The sequence below is a fragment of the Oncorhynchus clarkii genome, chromosome 6 (genome assembly GCF_045791955.1).
Source record: "Oncorhynchus clarkii lewisi isolate Uvic-CL-2024 chromosome 6, UVic_Ocla_1.0, whole genome shotgun sequence".
Lineage (NCBI taxonomy): Eukaryota > Metazoa > Chordata > Actinopteri > Salmoniformes > Salmonidae > Oncorhynchus > Oncorhynchus clarkii.
In genome coordinates this window covers 58,456,106-58,479,201 of record NC_092152.1, presented here as the reverse complement: position 1 = coordinate 58,479,201, position 23,096 = coordinate 58,456,106, and the positions used below count along the sequence as shown (strand labels likewise).

The 23,096-nt window shown below is 46.2% G+C and overlaps 2 protein-coding genes across 5 annotated transcripts in view; both read left to right on the top strand.

The window, feature by feature from the left end:
• LOC139411351 (tumor protein p53-inducible nuclear protein 2) overlaps positions 1–23,096 on the top strand; it is a 360,874-nt gene that overhangs the window by 201,574 nt on the left and 136,204 nt on the right. The window lies entirely within an intron of this gene.
• LOC139411350 (zinc finger protein 536-like) overlaps positions 1–23,096 on the top strand; it is a 174,355-nt gene that overhangs the window by 45,936 nt on the left and 105,323 nt on the right. For 3 of the 4 annotated variants that reach the window (XM_071157612.1, XM_071157613.1, XM_071157611.1), the window contains one exon: positions 12,665–12,797. The exons of the other annotated variant lie outside the window; for it this stretch is intronic. The gene's annotated coding sequence lies outside the window, so the exon portion shown is untranslated. The remainder of the gene's footprint in view (positions 1–12,664; positions 12,798–23,096) is intronic. 4 annotated transcript variants of the gene reach the window in all.

Below are 23,096 nucleotides of genomic sequence, written 5' to 3'. Positions count from 1 at the left end.
TTCCCTCCTAACCATTCAAACTGATGTCGATCAGAACGCACCACCACACACATACGTGGACATACACAGAAAGTATGCAGCCCATTTGCATTCACACGCACACACAAGCACGCACACACACACGCACTCACGCACGCACGCACGCACGCACACACACACACACACACGCGCGCACACACACACACACACACACACACACACACACACACACACACACACACACACATACACACACACATGTAATTGTGACGCCAGTCATGCAGGGTTCAGTGATGAGGAACATCAACAGGCACAATGGCATATAAAAAGTGGCATGCATTATTAGCAGTGCCTGAGTCTCAGAGCTAGACGGATAGAGGGATCATTATGTGAGTAAAAAGCAACACTGGCACGGGTGGGTGAGAGAAGGCGGCTGGTTTGCTTATGGATTCAGGGCTGATTGTGGCAGCGTTGCAAATCTTATTGCATTGCTAATTTATATTATAGATGCTGGCACCAGAACCATCATATATCTTAGACGTGGAATCTGAGGCGAGGGGGGGGGGGGGGGGATAGAAGCATGAAGAATTTCTGTCAGTTGTCCCTCTTTAAGCAAATAACCGTCTGGATATCTGTGTGGTATTAAAGAAACTGAACAGCTTTCAGAGAGAAAAACAAAAGATGAAAAGTCCATCGATGGGAAGCTGTTTCAAATTACTCTCAGTTGGGGCCCTGAGAAATGGATGTGACGCGTCCAGATTTCATATTTTTGTTGCAATTACCCCAACTCTAAATTAATTCTTTGCAGGCTCTGTGTGATTGTGTTGCGCGCCTGTGAGCAGGTGTTCGCCACATTTGAAGATGACAGTGAGGGTAAGACCCACGCCTCGGCTAATAAAGGCACTCTGCGATGGAGCTCATGTGACACTCCATCTCTAGGGTCTGGGGGTCTACCCCTCCCCCCATCCACCCCTACCCCCCTCTCTCTGGCAGGGATCCCTCTCTGACAGTTTAAGGCTGCAGTCTTTGATTACAGGGGATTGTGTAAGGCATGTGTGAGGTCCTAGGACATGGCTAAGTTAAGTTCAACTCAATACCATATTGATTTATCCCACACCCGGTAGTGTACAGAACAGGTACATGCACATTTTGCCGACGTAGACAGTCTGCTAACATAGACTTATATGTAACCCGCAACTTAAGTCACCACATGCATGATGCATGAGCTCTAGCTGGAGGATATGCAGTAATGAAGAACGGAGCTGGAGTGTTAAGGTGATGTGTTATCATTAACTAATCCAATTGCCTATGAGATGAGGAGGAATTTCCCGCTCTTGAGAAGGCTCTTTTGCTCTCTCCCTCTCTCTTTCTCTCTCTCTCTCTCTCTCTCTCTCTTCTCTGTCTCTCTCTCTTCTCTGTCTCTCTCTCTCTCTCTCCCTCTCTCACTCTCTTTCACTCTCTCTCTCGGTCTCTCTCTCTCTCGGTCTCTCTCTTGGTCTTTCTCTCTCTCTTTCTCTCTCGGTCTCTCTCTCTCTCGGTCTCTATCTCTCTTGGTCTCTCTCTCTCTCTCGGTCTCTATCTCTCTTGGTCTCTATCTCTCTTGGTCTCTCTCTCTCTCGGTCTCTCTCGCTCTGGTTGCTGTTGCGTCGCTGTGACCCGAGGAGGCTGTAGTGTAGGACTCAGCTCTTCTGCGGGGCCTGCCTCAGGTGTCTCAGTGTATTCCCTGCAGGTGCAGCCTAACAGGGGAGAAGCAGAGTAGTGCGCTACGTCTCGGAGGAGCGTGACAGTAATGCCGTGCGGCAGACACAACTATTTCAGAGGGAGCTTAGCGGGGCTGTCGGATGATGTGTTCTGTCATCGCTACACAGATCCAATCTGAACTCGGCACAACTCTCCCAATATTCCGATGGCTTTATGTCTTGGGATGACGGAGAATCGGGAAGACGTGGGAGGGATTGAGAGAGAAGGAGTGTGCGTTTTGTAATCCTTGGAGTGGAGCGTGTGCAGCGCTTTTGTCTCTTAAAGAGGAGGTGGAAGGGGAGAGGGATGGAAATGAAGCGGGACAGCTGGAAAGGGGCTGAGAGTGATAGGATCTCTCTCACACAATGATGTCATTTAAGTTAAGGAGACTTCTAACACTAGCTGGGCCATACCTGGGCTAGCCAGACTCTTTCCGTCCTCACATTGACACTTACAATCAGGAGACATTTCAGATATGTCCACCTTTACGCAGTCTTTCTCAAACAACAACTGAACAAAGTGAAACAAAGTTATTCTAGATTTCCTTTTCCCCTCTGGTGATTATTCCGCTAGTGGGGAAGGGGACACAGAGATCTTAAAGGAGGACAGTAACATTCTGTTCTACTGAGCAATTCTCGGTTAAAACAACCAATCACGCCACAGCCCATTTGATGCGATAATCAGCCAGGCTAAGAAAAAAAAGTGATTAGAATATATCAGCACACCTCTTTTCAGGAATGCAGCTGCTCAGAAACACAAGTCTTACAAGATAACGTCAGACTGACTGGGCCTTGGTGTGTGTGTGTGTGTGTGTGTGTGTGTGTGTGTGTGTGTGTGTGTGTGTGTGTGTGTGTGTGTGTGTGTGTGTGTGTGTGTGTGTGTGTGTGTGTGTGTGTGTGTGTGCGTGCGTGCGTGCTTGTTTGTTTGTTTGCGTTCATCCATTGTCTCTCTGAGGTTTCTGCTAAGCCTTGAAACGTTGCACATTATTTCATAACTCCGGCTCCGCTGAAGAGGAATACACAGTTTACATTATTTTTTTTCCCCCTTCGTTATTTTCAGAGTCATGCTCGGTCGACCTTGAACGATATTTACCGCGACACGCCTATCTCATAGCGAGAGCAGTGTGTTCTGGTAGCTATTTTGGAAATGTCTCTGTCCATTTCACGGTGTTCACTTTTCAGGGCGGTAGGTGTGGTTTCTTCACCTGCCGAGTACCTTGTGATGTAGCAGACTAGGGCCATGTCTTTAAAGGCCAGGGGAGGCGTGCTAATGTGGCGATGTGATTTACCTCAACGACTGTACCTCTGTGTGTTGGATATCCTGGCTGCCACCATTATCGAGGCTTCAGTGTCACCTTTTTAACCCTTTCAACGCAAAACATAGATCTCCTTTTGACTGGGCAGGGACCCATCTCACAGTGAAATCTATGTCCATGATACTATTGCTGTGGTCTTCTTACTCAAAAGGAGCAGATAGAGAGAGAGAGAGAGAGAGATGACCATTTGTAAGAAAAAACCCATTCCAGCCCTGCCCCAGTTTAAATTACACTGTGTTTTCCTTTTTTGATTTCCATTTGCGCATAATGCTCTCTCTCAGCATGTTTAAGTTATATTATTTGCGCGTGAGCGTTTCTCAAGAGACCCCCCCCCCCCCCCCCCCCCACCTCTTGCTTTTTCCCCCTCCCTGTATTTCAGTGGGATTCTCTCCTCCCGATGCATTAGCTTCCTGTAATTGACAAATGATCTGTAGATGGTCTGGAGATTGAGAGGCAGCTCTCTAGCCTGACTACAGTATAGGGCTGCATTACTGTAGTCTATGTGGGACGGGCTCTTTTTGTACAGGGGGTGTTCAGGTCACTGTATCATCCAGACCCCTAATCGTCCCTCTCTCTCTCTCTCTCACAGCTCATTGTGTGAAATAACAAATGGCTGGGCAGCTCCAAGCACAAAGGGCTATCACCACATTATTCAAGAGAAGCCGTGGAGCCTTGCCAGGGTCCGCTGTTAGGAGGGGAGGAAAGAAGAAAAAAAAATCTGCGTATTGTGATTTGCCATTTATAATTGGCTGGTGATGCTAAATGGTCGGTGGCCAGAACTTTTTTTGATTTTTTTAAACGCAATCTGTGGCTGTGTTTTCGGCCCGATGTATCGCTAATGACAGATCGCCACGAACGCTCGGGAACAGAATGGCGCTCATGTAACGCTAGAAAAACACAAATATGTTTATGTGTTCTGTCCAGAGATGTTTGGATGAGTCAGAGGTTATAGTGCAGCAGTTTGACATTGTAATAGAAATATATGAAATAAACGAAGGGGGGAAAATATAGGAGTGTGGGGGGGGGGGGATAACTGATGACCATACGCTGTGGCTATAAAGCTATGCTCGAATCCCTGTGACTATTTTGTAGAGGACACGCCCTCTGTTTGGAAGCCATAGTAGCGGCCCCCCCCATTCTGAACAGAGCAGTATTTCTGAGGTATGAGATGACAGGGCTCATGGCTGATACTCCTGTTGGCAGTGAGAGAAAGATACCGGGCTGGTTCTCAGGGGGAGCTGTCCTCCACATAGTGAGCTCAACAAAAGATACTATTTGATAAAGACTCCCCTCCCCAAAGCCTCCATAAATAATGAAAAGTTAATGAAGAGGTAACTTAATGATGTAATGAATACCACTGAGCAAGGTCAAGCTGAAGGGGGAAAGTTGGTGGGCTTTATAAAAGCCATGCGATGAGCTCTATTGTATGAGCCTGTCTGTGGGCCTGGTGTGTTCTTTCTGGTTGGTCGTGCAGTCTACCCTTGCTTACAGTAAGTGTACTGCGTGTGTGTTTGTATGCATGCGTGTGTGTCTGTATGTGTGCATGCATATGTGTGTGTGTGTGTGTATGCATGTGTTTGTGTGTGTGTCTGTATGTGTGCATGCATGTGTGTTTGTGTCTGTATATGTGTGTGTGTGTGTGTGTGCGCGCGCGCATGTGCGTGTGCGTGCGTGTGTGTGTGTGTGTGCGTGCGTGCGTGTGTGTGTGGCCCAATGGAGGGACTGGATCTAGTGTTGAACTGGTGATTAAAAATTGAAAGGGTTTGAATGACACCGTTGAGAGTGTGTCGGAGCCACGTGCGATCGATAGTGCTCTAGGTGGCGTGCACTGTGTGTGTGTGTGTGTGGACCATAAACCATGCCGTCCCAGGTCTTCAATGGTCAGCAACCAGTGTTCCCTATCACCAATAAACATTTAACATTAGAATGATCTGTAATATGAAGCTGCCTGTATTTAACCATGACATTATTTTATGTGGTGTTGGGACTTGCCCCAAGATGATATTTTCAACCAAAACTGTTTTCCCTCTGTGTCCTGTACTTAAAGATGAATGGACGTTTGGTCCATTTGTGCTGGGGACATGACCCTGCAGAGTGGGTCCATTTTCAGCGCGCTCGCCTGAAGCTTACTTGGCGGCGGCCAGGTGGCCTGTTCAATCTGTTTACCTTTGTCTGAGGTAAAGAAATGTCTGCCCTGACTTCCTAGGCTGTGAGGCTGAGGTAAAGAAATGTCTGCCCTGACTCCCTAGGCTGTGAGGCTGAGGTAAATAAATGTCTGCCCTGACTCCCTAGGCTGTGAGGCTGAGGTAAAGAAATGTCTGCCCTGACTCCCTAGGCTGTGAGGCTGAGGTAAAGAAATGTCTGCCCTGACTCCCTAGGCTGTGAGGCTGAGGTAAAGAAATGTCTGCCCTGACTCCCTAGGCTGTGAGGCTGAGGTAAAGAAATGTCTGCCCTGACTCCCTAGGCTGTGAGGCTGAGGTAAAGAAATGTCTGCCCTGACTCCCTATGCTGTGAGGCTGAGGTAAAGAAATGTCTGCCCTGACTCCCTAGGCTGTGAGGCTTCTACAACCCATGCAGTGGGGAGAGAGGGATGTACAAGGCTACAGTGGACACTAAAACCAAGATCTGGTAGAATGGCTTCGATCTGTTGCCGAGGTAGACCACATTAGCATAGTCTTGTGGTAAAAGGCTGTGTGTGTGTGTGTGTGTGTGTGTGTGTGCGTGCGCTCGTGCGTGCGCCAGTGTGTGTGGAGGTGTGGGGATGATGGTCTGAGGACTTGTGAGGAAAGTGACAAAGAGAGAGAGACAGTCTGTGTGCTGCAGAACAAGCCTCTCACATGGGCTTTGCCCTGCTCCAGGCAGGGCCAGGGTCTGTGCAGGTCATACAGATTGTTTGCAAGACACACACACACACACACACACACACACACACACACACACCGTTACGCTAGAACTCTAACTCCAATGCGAGGTGGGTATAGCATGATCTGTAGCACAAGTGCAAACACGTTGCGCGGTTTCCTAATGTGACTGGAGAGACTTGGGGGTCTCCCTCTCTGGCGAGTGTAGCTAGTCAACTGTATGCAAATGTAGCTAGTCAACGTCTGATATACAGTATACACTATTAGGATAGTAGCAAGAGTATGAGCTCCTAGTAGCTTTCTTACCCAGTCATTAACAGGCCAGTCATATAGCTGTGTCTTAGTAGATATGCTCAAGTAGCAGCAGACAGAGGGAGTGAAAAAGAACACTTGAACTCAGAACAGTACTGAAGCGACGAGCGAGGCCGGGGGGATGGAATAGCAGAGCAGGTCTTAAAAGTCAAGTCATTTCATTTTCTTCATCAAAAGACGGCTAACCAAAAGGTTCCGAAGTCCCGTCTGCACGCCGCAGCATAGCCCCGAGCCCTTAGATGGCCAGCGATTCATAGGTCCTCTATGTGGTTATCATAGAGGACAGGGCTTGTCCCAGGCCAACTCCTATGGGACGGCTATGGGTTACAAGGGGAACAGCGGTGGAGAGCTTTCCATCAGGAACAGAGCATGAAAAAGCATGCTTACGCCCAAAGGCCTTTTACCAACATTCATTTATGGGATTGTGTTTTTCTTTTCTTTCAGGGGAAAGCTGATGTTTTTTAAAATTTTTACCCAGGATAAATAAGGATGCACAGGAAACAGAACCTTTAGAATGTTGTTTTATAAAGTTAGTGTCTGCATGGCGGTTTTTAACAAGGCATAGAGTACAGTACGTGTGACTGCTTGAGTGTGACCAGTCCACCCTATTCCCATCCCTGATTGTCGGCATCCTTTGCTGTGTATTTCTAAAAGGGGGGAGCAGAGTCATATGGAGCATCAAAGGTGTGATAGGGGGTGCATGTGTAAGTGTTAAAAGCAAGCCTCTTTGACTGGAAGCTTCTTGGAGGTGCCCTGTGCTCTACCACCACCCGACTCACTGCGATGTGCCACACTTAAATTGTGCATGGTAGTATACTGAGCATCACTCATCAGAAGACACCATTAAAATACATCTGCTCCGACATCTGATCCTGTCTCGTGTTGTGTCTCCACGAACACAACTCACTTTTACTTCTAGCCTGATCCTGTCTCGTGTTGTGTCTCCACGAACACAACTCACATTTACTTTCAGCCTGATCCTGTCTAGTGTTGTCTCCCCACAAACATAACTCACTTTTACTTTCAGCCTGATCCTGTCTAGTGTTGTCTCTCCACAAACACAACTCACTTTTACTTTCAGCCTGATCTTGTCTAGTGTTGTCTCTCCACAAACACAACTCACTTTTACTTTCAGCCTGATCCTGTCTCGTGTTGTCTCTCCTCAAACACAACTCACTTTTACTTTCAGCCTGATCCTGTCTAGTGTTGTCTCTCCACAAACACAACTCACTTTTACTTTCAGCCTGATCCTGTCTCGTGTTGTCTCTCCACAAACACAACTCACTTTTACTTTCAGCCTGATCCTGTCTAGTGTTGTCTCTCCGGAAACATAACTCACTTTTGCTTTCAGCCTGATCCTGAAACTACACAGAAACTGCCAATCACCCCCCAGACTCTACAGCCAGACACACAGTGACCCACACAGCCTTGTAGGCCCCCAGACAACCTTGATGTGTGTTTTTGGTTTGTGAATATGCAAGTTTGCAGTGTGTGTGTGTGTGTGTGTGCGTGCACGTGCCTGTGTGTGTGTGTGTGTGTTTGCAATACTGGGAACAACTTTTGAAATGGGTGATATTAGATATTACTACTCCAATAAGCCGATAATAAGCATTTGCTGACTCTACTATAATTTTTTTGTATCACTCTGATGAAGTGTAAACACTCAATCTTTCCATCAAATTCCATTAAACAGAGTGAGAAATGCAAACACGCGTGTGCACTCCTAAAAAGCCCCAAGCAGTGAATTTTACACAGCCGTGCATGGACATAAATAGTTGAATCTGATGTCCGTAAATCACATGGCGAATGTACATTTGGCCTGCGTACGGCCTTCAGGTTCACACACGGATTCTGTAAACATGTTTTTTAGCCCGGTCGCGTTGAGTCTTAAGAGACTGCCATAATCAAAAACAATAACCGCTCTGAGCATAAACTCTTCAAAAAGTCCTGGAGAGGTAGGAAATAATCATCTGTGGGTGGGCCCCGCCGAATGCTGAGAACGCAAACATTTCACTGTGAAGTTGTTTAATAAATAAAGGCCTCTGCGTATAGATAGATGGCTGAGCGATAGGACATGCTGCCTTAATTACACACGGACATAAAAAGAAAACTCCGGTAGAAAGTACGGTACGAGGTATGTCTCTCCGTTCAACAGGGTTTCACCTATAAAATGTCAGTGAGGTGTGTACTTCAGATGCGAGAGGGGATGTATTGTTTGGAGAGAAGAAAAAAAAACAAGCTCTGATGGAGAAAAAAATATGTAAAAAAAAATACAACGGAATACTACAATCAACAAAGAGAGCAGTGTTTACTCTGAATTTAAAGACTTTCAAACTCTTCCCCCACCATTGCGTGGCATTACAGAGAGAAAATAGACCAGCTAAGCACCCCGTTTATTGTTCATAAACTCTGTGAAAGGTAATATGCTTTAAAAGCACAGTAAATGTGTTGGTGTTGCTGGAGTTTACTCCTATGGACGGTGTAAGTTACATTAGGCGTTGGAGAGAAATAGATTATTTTTCCTGAAGTTTCTACTGCTGGGTGGGCCCACTCCTCTTTAGCGGTGTTAACATAAGAATAGAGGGGTGGCTAGAGGGGGGAGTTTAGCTGGTTGAAATGATTCTGCGCTTCTGCTGCTGCATAGCAGGGGCTGTTGTTATCCACTTATAACATCAGACGTTCTCTCTCTCTCTCTCTCTCTCTCTCTCTCTCTTTTACTCCCTCTGTTTCACATTCCTCCCTGTCTCTCTCTCTCTCTCTCTCTCTCTGTCTCTCTCTCTCTCTCTCTCTCTCTCTCTCTCCCTCTTTTCCCCTCTTTGCTCCACTGTGGCGTAGAGCAGTTTGGGCATCAAATCGGGGGGGCCTTATTATATACCACCAGTCTTATTTGGTAACGCCTGACTCAGCCTTGGCACACCTCTGTCCCAGATCTCCTCAGGCGCGTGGCCTACAATGTGACATGGCGTCACGCCGACGTGGATTTCTCAACCCGGGAGAGAGGATAAAACGTCTCTCCTGTTCACAGGCCCAGAGCAGGCGTACACACAACACAAGAACTCTGCCTCCTCTCAACCACGGTTCATCCTCCAGTCTTAAAGTCCTGGATCTGAGCGGTAGTTCACCTGAAGACGAGCTGTGGTCTGGGGACCGTGGCACTGTTCTGCACGGAATGCTGTTAGAAATAACTGTTTGTGTACATTTAGCGTCCGTCTTGGAGCGCAGGGAACGGTGGCTGAACGGCGCTGAAAGACATCTGGATGCGATGAAATGCCATTTATCTAAACAAAAGGGAGTCTCTCTGCCTAGCAAGCCGCCCGACGTGCGTTCGGCTTTCACTGCGTATTTGTGCAATGTTTTCTAAAGTGCTATATTGACAAATATTTCATTGCAACAGTATTAAGATTTGCAATATGAGACGGTTTTCCTTGCTCCAATTTCCCCCTAGATAAACACTGGAAGTAGCTGTGCACGTGATGAATGACTGAAAAGGAGTACTCTATGGCTGGTCAAAAGAAGTAAAAAAGACCAAAAACGTTGTTATTGGATTGACATTTTATAATAACAATAATGTTATTTTCAACTTCTATGGCGCTATTCATTACATAAAGAGTCTCAAAAAGGAGAAGCGATTTAGAAGAGAGAGAAAAAAAACGTAGCTTTCACGAGATGGAGAGGGTCGAGAAAGTTCGCGGATCGAGTTGTCTTCGGAGGGAGGTGGTCAAAGGAGGGAGAGCGAGCAAAGGTGGTCTCTGAACCATCATATATAAACAAGCTCAGAACGTTGGAGGCCGTACAAAGTGTTAACTTCTTTTTTTTTATTTTTTAGAAATGCATGAACTCAGTTTTACAGTGCTACAGCATATCCATCAAGATTGATTTCCCTCTCTATTTTTTCACACCACTGGTGATCTGTAAATCAGACTTACTATGAGAGAGACAGAGAGAGAGAGAGAGTGGGGGGGGAGGTGGCCTGTGTGTGTGCATGAGAAGCGCACCTATAGATTTATCAGCTCTTTCATTCTATTTAAACAAATAGGTCTTGGAGCCTTGGAAGGCAGTGTAGGGACATGCCTAGGATAATAAGCGTCATGGAATCTAATCAGATTTATAAGAGGAATTGATTGTTGTGTGGCAGGAGGAGCAGGAGTGGGGTTGGCAATAAGCTGAAATCTAAGTGTTAATTTTTATGCTAATCCGCTGGCATCTCTGTGTGATGCAATTTGGTTCCCTGCACCGCAGATATGAAATTGTCCTGCTCACAGAGAAAATGTCAGCTTGCCAGACCCTGAAAGCTTGTTATTTATTAGGTATGTTTCTATTAGTATGTGTCACAGTTGTTAGAGAGCCACATGCACACGTATAGACACACATGCGCGCGCGCGGGCACACACACACGCAAATACGCACACACAAATGGGGCTTCATGCTTGTTCCGCCCAGCTCTCGGCCTTAAAATCGTCTCAGCTCACTGGTTGCAACACTGGGGCATTAATGTATTATCATATATCGGGGTGGTCCTTGCCCTCTGGACAAAAGGCTATTTAATACAATTTAATGACATTCCCAAGCAGGAGAAAGGGAGGGAGACAAGGAGGCAGAGCCTAGATGAAAATAGCATCTGTGTTTCTCATGGCTCACCCATGCAAACATTTCAGCTTAAGATGCGTGACTTCTCGCCTTTCTCCGGCAGAAAGGGGGGAAAAGAGGGAGAAGCTAATGAGAGGGAGAAAGGGGGGAAAAGAGGGAGAAGCTAATGGCAGGGAGAATTAGAGAGGATTGAGAAGTCTAAATATGAATATCCATCAAGACAGTGTGCTCTAATCCAGGCCTTAATGCTGCATACAGTAACATGTCACAGACGTCATTGCTCTCCAAAGGCCATTAAGTGATCCATTCCCACCGTCGCACGGTGACGTCATCCGCGCGAGACAGCAGAGGGACGGTGGCGGCCAGGCGTTGTGTTTGGGTTTCATCCGCCTCTGACAGCTTCCTGTCAAGACGCCGCTCTCCTTTGAAACGCCTTTTCTCTCCGTCTCTCGCGTTCAAACGGTATCGTACTCCGTCTAGTCCCCATTCACACTGCTGTTCTCCGTGCCAGTCCCTGAATCCAGTTATATTGTACACTGGGCGTAGTAACAGAGTAAAAAGGTTTGGATGCAATTCACATATAGGTCAATTAAATGCACCAACATCTGCTCTCTGCTAACCATTTGCATATAGTATTCATATGTTAATGATGTCCCTTGTTTTTGTGTTTGTGTGTGTGTGTGTGTGTTTTTTTGTTGTTGTGCACTTCCTCCCCTCCTCCACATCTCTTTGTAATAAAAAATAAGAAGATTCACACTTCCCAAAACCGGATACAGGCGTCCTATTTTTACTTCCCCTCTCACCAACGCTTAAAGGAAAAGAGTTTCTTGAGCAGACAAGTGCCGGGGTTGTCCTGTTGCCATGCCCCTGATTTCAAAAAGAAGAACCCTTTTGCTGTAGTGGGAAGGCCTCCCTTTTTCCAAAGCAGCTTAATGCCTTATAAATCAATGATGACACAGATGGACCAGCGATAATCTATTTAGAATGCCTCACAGCAAATATTGTCGTACAGATGATTAGAGATTGAGCTATTTTAACTCGCCCCCTTAACAAATCTTCCGCTCATTTTAATACTTTGAATTGTAGGGGGGGACTTCACAAATGTGGTTATTTTAAACGAATCTCAAACATTAGAAAAGGGGTCTACTGTGTAAACGGCGGAAGTCTGTCTTCTCTTTGTGGCGTTATGGGTGGGGATAGAGGAACAAAGAGTATATGAAGAGTGTGGTGGTCTGTTGCCAAAACCATAATGACAACGCATGTTTCTTTAACCAGAAAAGGGGGGTCCTTTAATGGAATTGTGTCTGTGGGTGTAAATAGCAAAGCTAGAGGCCTCAGTCTCTTTATGGTCGATGGCTCCCGATTCAGCGTGAGGAGGAGGAGGAGGAGGAGTGAGAAAATGAAGTGGAGGTTGTCAGATGTGGCAGCTGCTTGGAATCCTGATAAATATAAGCCCTTATTGATCGGATGAAAATGAAAGATCCCAGAGTGCCGTGCAGTATTTAGCATCTTGTCTGCCGCGCGTCAGCGATGGCCTTGCCTTGGAGGGATAGATTTTCAGCCCGCTGCAAGGCACGGCTTTTATTTCATCTTTAACCTTTTTCGTCTGCATTTCCTTGACCTCTGCGCATCGCCGCCATTCAGAGAATTTGTTACATTTCACTTGACATCATCTGCCTCTCTCTCTCTTTCCCTCTCTCTCTCTCTCTATCTCTCTCTCTCTCTCTCTCTCTTTCCCTCTCTCTCTTTCCCTCTCTCTCTTTCCCTCTCTCTCTTTCCCTCTCTCTCTTTCTCTCTCTCTCTCTCTCTCTCTCTCTCTCTCTCTCTCTCTCTCTCTCTCTCTCTCTCTCTCTCTTTCACTCTCTGACAGGACAGGACAGAGACACATCCCTCTAGGTCGGTTGTCATTGCTGTGTGCTGTAGTGACTCAGTGGCAGTGACTGCCTGGGTCTCCTCGAACCAAACAGACAGGCTCCAGACCAGTATGCAGTTAGTGTGTTAAGGTATGCCACCCCCCCCCACCCCCCACCCCACACCTTCTGTCACACACTGATCAGTGATCAGTCCCCCTGTCCCACTGGCACAGCTCTGTCACACTCACATCGCTCTCTCTCTCTCTCTACGTTGCCATAGGCTTCTGCTAATGCTTGTAACTTGTTACAATCTGGATTGTGATAATCTACCATAATCATCAGCCACATGCCACCTAAAAACACACATGAATGCCATTCAGTTCCCACACTGAAACATGTCTGTTCCAAGTCTTCCCCTTCCCTTGTGCCACCTCTCCAATGTCACTGTACTTCCACTTCCTGCCTACCCACCGTATGTCTTTTTCATTTACAAGAGCTAGCTAGCAATTATAACATGAGAAATATGGGACGAATCATGAACAATTTATGTTTTGGCATTAGTGTAATTGAATTCTACTCGTATATCACAGGGAGAAGTTTCAGGCTTGAATTAAACGAGAGGTACGGATCCATGAAAATAAGGCTCCCTTCCTTGTCTTTTGAACAACGCTCCCTTTCTCTTTTAGATGGATGATAAATCCCCTGTGAGGGAGCCTGCAACAGCTGTTGGCAGACAGGCTAGATATGAGAATAGCAGCATAGGATGAGCGAGCATTAAAAATTAATACGCTATTTAGCCTAGGTGTATTTTAGGTATTTGACATTTTCATGTCCGGGACAGACTCAATTTATTCATAGTACAGAAAATAAAATAAAAAAATAGAGAAGGGGGGGGGGAGAGTCGTAAGTGAAGGCCATTCTGTTTTTATGGTCACTCCTTCTCTACAGTAGTGATCCGTGTGAAGGCTTAAAGCACACTGTCTGTGTCTATGGAGGAGACTAAAGCTCGTTATGGCTGGAGTCATGATTAGCACACTGCACAAAAGGAAATGATTTGCCTCTTAAGCCCCCAATATCTTTCTTTTTTTGTGATTCCTTTTCTCTCTCTCCCCCACCCACCTCCTCCCGTTCACTCTCTCTTAACACTGACTGGGAAAGCTACACACAAACACAAAATAAGCAGGGACATTGGGTAGTGTTCTTCAAAAAAGCCGGTAGGTTAGCTAGCTTAGACCCAAGCTAAATCCCAGACGTGTGTCCTGCAAGGAAGGATCTGACTATCAGGGACACCTCACTCAGCCTCCCTCCCTCCATCTCTGTTCCTCTCCCTCTTCCTTCCACTGTCGGACTCTCACCCCCTTCTTCCGCTCCGTCCTCTCTCGCTCTGTCTGCGTACCTCGCTTTTGATTTCTCGCTACATGTGTTCTTTGAGTCTCTCTCTCCGTACCTTTCTCGTATTGTCTCTTCCTTTACCCAACATCCCCCCCACCCTCTTTCTTTCGTTTCCTCACGCTTCCAATCGTCATGTATACACTGTTATTACCCTGGGGAATATTTAGCAGCAACACGTTCAACACCACATACCGCCCTCTCGTCTTAACTCCGAACACAAACCTGGAAGGCACAAACCCGGAGAAGTGTGCGTACGTATACCGTGCAAATGATCAACGATAAACAGAAAGCTTTCATTTAGCAGTTTAAACCTATTACTGGAGCGCTCAATCTCAAGCCTGGGATAATTTTCGGAGATATCTCTCCAGCTACAAAGAGACATGGGAATCAAAGCCATTCACTGTTTAAAGGAGATGGAGGCACTTTGAAAGCATAAGTCTCAACGACGTCCTTCATTTTCACATTTCATTGATTCCACATTACTGGAGTTCAATGCTACTGGTGCTTGAGACAAAGGGCCTGCGTTACCTGCAGCTTTGTAAAAATACACTCATAGAAAATGCTGAACATGTGAAAGCTGTCAGTTGAAAATATCCTCAATCCCTCAGCCTCTCAGAAACACCCCCCCAAAAAGACACAGAAACACATCCAATGTTACATTTCCAGGATTGAGTGATGATTTTTAGCCTAGCAGTGTTTTTTTGTGAAAGGGAACGTGGAGTTCTTACTGGAGTACGACAGTGCGACATGTGCAGAGAGTTGCCCTCCGTGGGTCTATAGGGGTTTACCAGGGAGCTGTTTCCCTGTGGTGCGAGGGTTTAAGTGTCAGAGCCAATGTGCCTTTGAGGCCGTATCCTAGCAGATTAGCGTCTCTCCTTATCATTCCAATCAATCCCTGCTCCCTTTGAAAACATATTGTACATATCTACCCCTCCCTCCCAGCCCCCTGCCGTCGTCCATGACAACAATCTGTAGGCATGATGGTCTGTCTCAGAGGGAGCCCTTGACAGATAGCAGGTCTGGCGCTGGAGTCAAAAGCAGGCACGTCCGTCCTCCTCCCTACCCGGCGCAGGGGAGAGGGGGACCCGAAGGGGGAGACTGTCAGGCGACAGAGGGGACCGAAGGGGGCTGGGCAGGGGGGGTCTGGAGCCCAACACTCAAACCCTTCATCATCCTCCTATGATAGCAGGGGTAATTGATATATGGGCACAGCCGTCTCTTCCCCTTCGCGTGTTAAGGTCGACTTATCTACATTTCACCCCCGATTTCTCCACTCCCATTATATTTCCTAGATATTGACTGACTGGTGAGGGGGGTGTGTGGAAAAAAAACCCATAGAAAAAGAAAAGAAAAGTGCTTTTATTCCGGCGCCTAACCCTGCCTGTTATCAAAGTAACTTTGAGCTTATTAGCGACAAAGGCCCCCCCCCCCCCCCCCCCCCCCCCCCCTTCCTGCTTTGTGCGGCCGTGTACGCCAGCGCTTCCTGAATTAAACTGCTGGCTTCCTGTTCTTTTATATGCATGGCCACATCTGGGGAGCCTGCTCACAGCCCTGCTGCCTAATAACAATCACCTTTCCTTTCAGTCCCCCCTGATTGTTTCTAATTCACTCTGACAGATAGTGGCTGACAAGCCGCCCGCGCCTCCCTCCCTCCGTGACCCCGGATCACTCACCGCACTTATAAGGCCTGTCATTTTTAATATTTGATTTCAGTTTTAAGTTATGTGTTTTACCCAGATGATGAAATCAGTGTTTAACTGAACACAAAATGGATCTCCCCTCTCTCTTTTCATCTTCAATCTCTCCCTTGCTTGCCCTCTTTGCCTTCTCTCTCTCTCTCTCTCTCTCTCTCTCTCTCTCTCTCTCCTTCTCTCCTCTGTTTTACAGAGATGAGGGGAAGATATTAGGGATAATATAGGCACACAGACACAGACAGACACGCAGAGACACAAAGCTCACAGCCACGCGGACACACGGCTCTGCATTGCGTCTTACATTGTGATCTGCCAGTGGGTATTATACATATTCTCTGTATCTAGAAGTCCAGCAACAGGACTTGATGCGTGGCCATTGACAAATATCCGATTTCGTATATGTCCTCAGGCCTGCAAGTTACTTAGTTTCCGACATTCTTTGCATTCCATTGATTGCCAATAAAGGTGTTCAGACATGGGTAAAACGCATATCAGGTAGACTAATCGCTAAATGAATTTATAGATTCATCGACAAGTAGATGGATGACATTTTGCAGGGCAATCCATGCAGTCCCTCAATAATAAAATAAAAAAACACAATTTAGAGTTAAATGAAAATAAGCAATTACTTAGTTAGCCAGTTCAATAGTTTGCTTCCCACATACTTCACAGATATATGTGTATGTATAGAGAGAGACAGAAGAACAAGAATGTGAAGAAAACCAGAGAAAGGGAGAGATCCTACTACACCCACCGTCTCAAATAGACACATCCACCGTCCGACAAAACACGTAGACTTTGTATCCACCTCACAACAACAAGGCAACCCCCCCCCCCGAAACTCATCCAACTCATAGACACTCTGCAACCCTATCACCCTAACGTACCCAGACACCATCTCAAATACACACCCACTTCATACCGCCAAGGCATTGTATCATTCCGGGACACGACGGTGCCTTGGGCATGCCCAATTCCATTTTTTCTCTCCCGATGACAAAAACAGAACTAATTGGAGTACCACTGCATGTTTTCACTAAAGGCACAATTTAATTACATTTGAGCTGGGAATGAGCATTTTGGGAACGTCATATGTTCATTCAGCAAATGGAGCGAACGAAAAGCAATATTTGTTTTGCTTTGATTAGCAAAACCGGCAGGGTAATTTGTTAAGAAAGGGACAGAAAATCTCTGTTTAACCCCCCTCCCCCCAAAACAGACTCTCACCCCCCCACCACCCCTCCCGACACGGCCCCGACAATGTGAATCAGCATCGACCCCCCCCCCTTCCTTAAGCCATTTATGCATTTATCTTAAATGTTAATGAACTTTTGCCCCCAGCATTTTTTTGACTTTGGACCTCTGTCTCCAGTCTCCAGACCCTAATCTCTGTCCTTTTGTGGCTGATTGTTGATACATACTTTACGAAGAACTTTTTTTCATAATGTAAAGAGTATTGTTTTCTCCAAGGTTGTATTAATAAACATGAATGAATGTATTTGTCTTCACCAAAGCATGATTAATGCACATTAGCCTGTGTATTGCTCACTCTAGCCCGCGCCCCTACTCCCCCCCCCAAAAAAAATGACCCATCAACATTAAATATTTATGGCATAATATTAATGGTTTTGTAAAGAAAATAACAAGTTATTAATCCTCTGATTAACAACTGATTAACCTTTTTATCAAACACGTGATCCGTGCATCGTCGATTCAGGATATGTCGCCTGAGTGTGCTGCAGAATAATTATTTTTTTGTGTCTTTTCTAATTGCAAAAATCGCATGGTTGAACTGTTGTTTTTTTCACACATGCACACACACTTACACTTGCTCACACAACGTGAGATATGCAGTCCAAGTACACATATACCCCAAAAATTGGCATAATTCTAGCGCATGAAGCGAAAGCGACTAAATATAGCAGCAGCTCTTTAAAACAATGGGGTTTAATTCACATATCCGTTTATTCCACAGTTATTGGCATGCTGTGGGAAAGTACAGAGAAAACACTGTGCTGAAGGACAAACGCTTTCTTTTTTTTTTTTTTTTTGGTGTGTTTGCTCATCTCTATGCCATTGTGTGTATTTTTAGTCCCCCGTCTCATTCCGCTAAAACACAATTATGTTATGTTTTGAGACATGCCAATGAGTGACTTCACTGTGCAGGCTTGAAAAAAAGACCGATCTTTGGTGCCATGATCTACCAGGTGCTGATATGCAAGTAGGGCTTTATCACTGGATATTCACTGTAAGAGGTTCAGGGATTGGCTTGTCAAGTTGTAACAAAAAAATATATATAAATAAATACATGACTATAGCAGTCCAAAGAGAAGTACTAAGAACTACCAACTCTAGACTGTTTCTCATAGGATATTTACAGTGGTTTTCCAAGTTGCTCTCTGTAGTGTGCATATTACATAGTCAGGTAAATAATGATAGAATAGACATTATTATTAACATTTATTCATTTCACTAATGATACAAACGAATTCTATAGTCTTTGTGTGAAGGCTTTGGCTTAGTGCTCGGGCCTCAGGGACAGCTCAGGGACAGCTCAGGGACAGCTCGGGGACAGCTCTTCAGTCCTGGGTCCTGGGTCATCTCACAACTTCTTTTCATTTAATTAATATCTTTGTTTAAGCATGTTTTTTTCCCCCTTCTTCATACACCCCTGCCTTTCATTCGGGCCCTTTTCTTTAGTGGGCAGAATCCATCAAAGGCCAATGTGTTGTGAAAGGCAACAACAATACGTCTCTTTGTGGAAAGATGTGTGAGGGGATAAGTGTGTTGGGGACACTTGTTTTTTTTTATTTATGGCGTGGTCTTATGATGGATCGGTGCTTGTTCGGCAGGGTGTCTTTGTTCGTTTCCTTTTTCCTCAAATACCAATGGAAGATTTCACCTTCGGCGACTTTCCCTTAACCCCCCATCTCACTTTGGACTTGCTCTCCTTCTGCTCTCCTTCTATCTCTCTCTTTAATTCGCTTGTCTCTCATCTCTCTCTCACTCTCTTTCTCTCTCGCTCACACACTAGTCTCTATCTTTGTCTTTCTGCCTTTCTCTCTCTCTCTTTCTCTCTGTCTCTCTCTCCACCACACAAACTGGCCGCCCTGGGATTCATCCGAGTCAGTCACACACCCCTCTGAAAACAATTATCTTTGAACTTGCTTTTAGTGCTGTTTGTCCTAATTGCAGATCATTTTCTCTGTCGGATTTCTACTTTTATTGCAGTTTTGCCCTGAATGTTGATCCTATTGAGGTTCAACCTTATTTTACTCCCTGGAACACCCCTAAGACCTGGATTCATCACATATCCCCCTAGGACTTCTCTCTCTTCAAATTCATTTTTTTTCTCATCATTTCTTCTTTTTTTTTAAGATATCTTTTTTTTTTTTGTAGTATTATCCAAATGAATTAGTGGGATCCCAAAATACACAGAAGGACGTACGGTTTGTCCCAATTTCTGTGTTATCGTTCACATTTTGGGCCAGGATCTTCTTTTTTTTTTGCTGAGGTGTATCTCTGTGACACATTGGACTGAGTAACTTCAGTGCCACGTGGGATTCACCATGCATTTATAGATCGGTGGTACGGAGGTGGACTTCGCAGTAATTAAAGACGAGTAAAGGTGGTTAATTCCGTCCTCTGCGCCTTTCCAACCATTAACAATCTCCCCCGTTCTGTTAACTATTTATGAGAGGGTCTCAACAGAAAACGCGCACGCGCGCACACGCGCACACACACACACACGCACACACACACACACACACACACACACACACACACACACACACACACACACACACTGTACATGCATGCGCCTAAGCTTCTTAAGGATCCTTGTCACCATGCAGACACCACACAACATGCGCTGCGGTTGCAGAGAGCGGTTTAGGTATGGTGCAGGGCTTTTTGAATGAGAACTGGATGGTGTGGCAGATATGTTCATGGGCCGGGTCAATGACAGTCTACGGGATTAGTGTCATAAAGTGGTTCCGAGCCACAATGAGTGTGAGTAAACACCAAAGAAGGCGTGGAGAAGTCCTCTGCCCCAGATTTACAATGAACTTGCCCTACCTGAGGGAAAGACTGCGACGTGCAAGGCTGTGTACTGACTGTCCCAAATGCTGGTGCAACCGCTCACAACCTGATCAGGAGGAATCGTGTCATCATACAGACAGCACTATAGCACGTTTACTGTACTTGACTTAAGCAGTCAGTGACACTCCTCTATTGTCCTGACTGTCTAATCACATTTGTGTTATTTGATACAGGATATGGATCCTAAAGATATACTTGTTGTTAATTTTTGCTGACATTTAGAATCAACTTGAAAAAACAAATGATTTACGCCCATGCACTGTTCAGTACCATCCTGTTCAGTACCATCCTGTTCAGTACCATCCTGTTCAGTACCATCCTGTTCAGTACCATCCTGTTCAGTACCATCCAGTTGTGTACAGTTTGATTTCTTAACAAAAGGCAGAGGAGAAGGTCTTTACGTTCGTTCAGTGAGTGAGCGATGGCAGTTCTTTTTTGAAGTACCTCCTCGACGCGACACACACTGGAGAGATGTTCATTTATTCAGGGCACAGTGTGAGCTAGAGAGGCGACGCTCTCCTCTCGTCCCTCTCCAGTGGCTCGCCTGCCCGGGCGACTGGCCCACAGTGGCCTGAACTTCCAACACCGATTGATGGCTCCGTGCGGACCCCCAGCTCCTCCAAACTCCCATAATGCTCAGGGAGCGCATCTTTATACACACACACACACACACACACACACACACACGCCTAATTGAATTACATCCCCTTCAGCTCTGGGGTCCTCCACTGAAGGAAAGAGATGGACTTTTTCACCGAGCCCGAGCTACCGAGTCGTAATTCTCACAATGCCTATCATCCACATTAGATGTGTCACCAAGACAAATAGAGACGTAATGCAGGCAGGCAAAAATATACGTCGCAGCGTCTTTGGCAGTGGTTTGCCACTGTTCCAGAGAGTTCCTTCTTGCATCACCACCGTGCTCCTCATCACAGAGCATGTCGGTGACAGCCAGTGAAGGCTGCTTTGTTTGTGTAGTCGTCTACTCTCTTTAATGAGCCATTTATTGTGTGTTTTGCATTCGTCGTGTCTGTTCGTTTTTTCCCGCTGGTTGAGTTTCGGAAAGAGAGGCCTTGTCTTCCCGGACTCCTTTAGAAGGTAGTCGAACCGCCCCGAGAGGGACTGGGGTGTTTGGAGCACGTCAGGTTTCGACCTTCCGTCGCTCTTAACCGTTTCCCAAATCAAAGCATCGGAGCTGCAGTCAAACTCTCCTCCTCCTCCTCCTCTTCGTCTGGTCTCGCCGTGTGCCTGAAGCGCCGCGCTCTCTCCGCAGCAGGGGAAAGGCAGGGCGTCGGGTAGGAGTGGCACGGGGGGAATGTAGCCGACTGTGACACGTACCTGTCAGCAGGTACTCCAAATAATTGGTAAATTACTACCGCGGGATAGAAGAGGCTCTCTTTTCTTTCCGTTTGATGAATATTTGAAGTCGACCAGGCAGTCGTAGAACAACGCTGCGCAATTGGCTCGGCGAGTCGGGCTATCACGCGCATGGAGGAAGAGGAGCAGCTGACGCACAGAGAACAGGAGGGATCCTACTGTACTACTTAGTGTAGACAGACACTGAACAGGGAGCACGGGAGCACGGCGTGGAGACCGTCCTCGTAGTCTGAACAGGTCTGAACTAACAAGCAGCATAAGCGTATACATTGAGACAATGCTTTACTAAGTGGCATATGCTCTCTGTTACACACACTGGCTGACACTGACACGCCCTCACACTGACACGCCCTCACACTGACACGCCCTCACACTGACATACTCACTCTCACACACTTTTCCATTTTGAATGGATGCCACAGAAAGTTCACTTGCTCCTTGGACAAATGTGTTTTACCTTTTGGGGAATCAGTCCCTGCCAATTTGATGGGAGCAATTGGGCTCTGTTTTGTCTTGTTAATGAAACATATTCGTCTTCATGTTGCTCTTTCGCCGGCCTCACACTCACTTTACACGGTAGTCAATTAAACCCCTGAGGGCCGCTCTGTGCGTTAAAAGATGTATAGCGCTTTGACGTTTCAGCCTGCTCGTAGTAGGCACACCCATAGAACACTTTGCGATGAGCCGTATGAAGAAAAAAAGACAAAAGAAAATTGAGCTGAGGCAAGTGCGAGCTGGGGACATTGGATGCTATTGGTCAAAAGACTCTAAATGGACTAGACTAGATTGAGGTTGTGCACTAAAAAACTGTGGCTGGGCTTGAGGACCTTGGTTTGTATCGCCTGCATGAAGTGGTTGTGCTGGGTGTTGATGCAGTTGGTGAATGCCTTAGATATGGCCAGTGGGGTCGAGGTGTAATGAAGCGTATGGGGCACATCCTCGATCCCCCCCCCCCCCACACACACACACACACACAAAGCAAGGCCTCCTTCAGGGCTGACTGGACCTAGGATGGCCCACGGGCCTGTAGTTTAGCCCAAGTTTCAGTGGCGTGAAACAGCTTGACATGTGAGACACTTCCCCAGGGTATGAGGCGTTTCATCTGCCTTTTAGCCTGTCTGCCATGGTGAGTCAACGAAGGCCATGTCTGGCCAGTGGATCTCATTGGAAGTAGCCCGCTCGTTGTGTGTATTCTATGGTATTTGCTAATCCCCATCACGCTCCAAATCAAATTTGATTTTCCATAGAACATGTCCATCTCCGATTGCATTTCGGAGAATAATGGGATTGTTTTTGTTGCGGAGACGTTCGTGGTGGTACGTGTTTCCTTATGTAGGTTGTATCAATAGGTCCAGTGTATTAGATGCCTGAACTCTGTTTGGTATGCTCAACCACCAGTAACCTGAACAACAGATCTCCGTTGCATTGTTTCCTGCTACCCTATGGGGACTGTGTCCTGCTTGCATATAAACCCGGGGGTGTTATACATTATCGTGGTTTACTAGCGACATCTTTGGGTAGATGTTCAAGGAAAGTCCCCCGTTTTGATTTATTCATTTCGGCCGAGGACTTATGCGGCGATGCTAAAAAACGTACGTCTCGCACGGACTGATGGAGGATCTATTATTCATGAAAGCTAATGCATTGTTTCTTCTTGCTTTATATAATTCCCCTCCCCCCCCCCCTTTTCCCCTCACCAGCATTTTCTCAGGCGGCTTGGCAGTAACATCTGTATTGAAATGAGAAGTTTGAAAGACAAACCACTAGCTCCTTATATGTGTAAACTGCGTTAAATCACACTTTGAGCTTACAGAGCGGAGCTTCAAATGTTAAATGGGGGTTGAAGTCTGCCTGAACTAATTTGTAGGGCTTTGCACCATGTTGA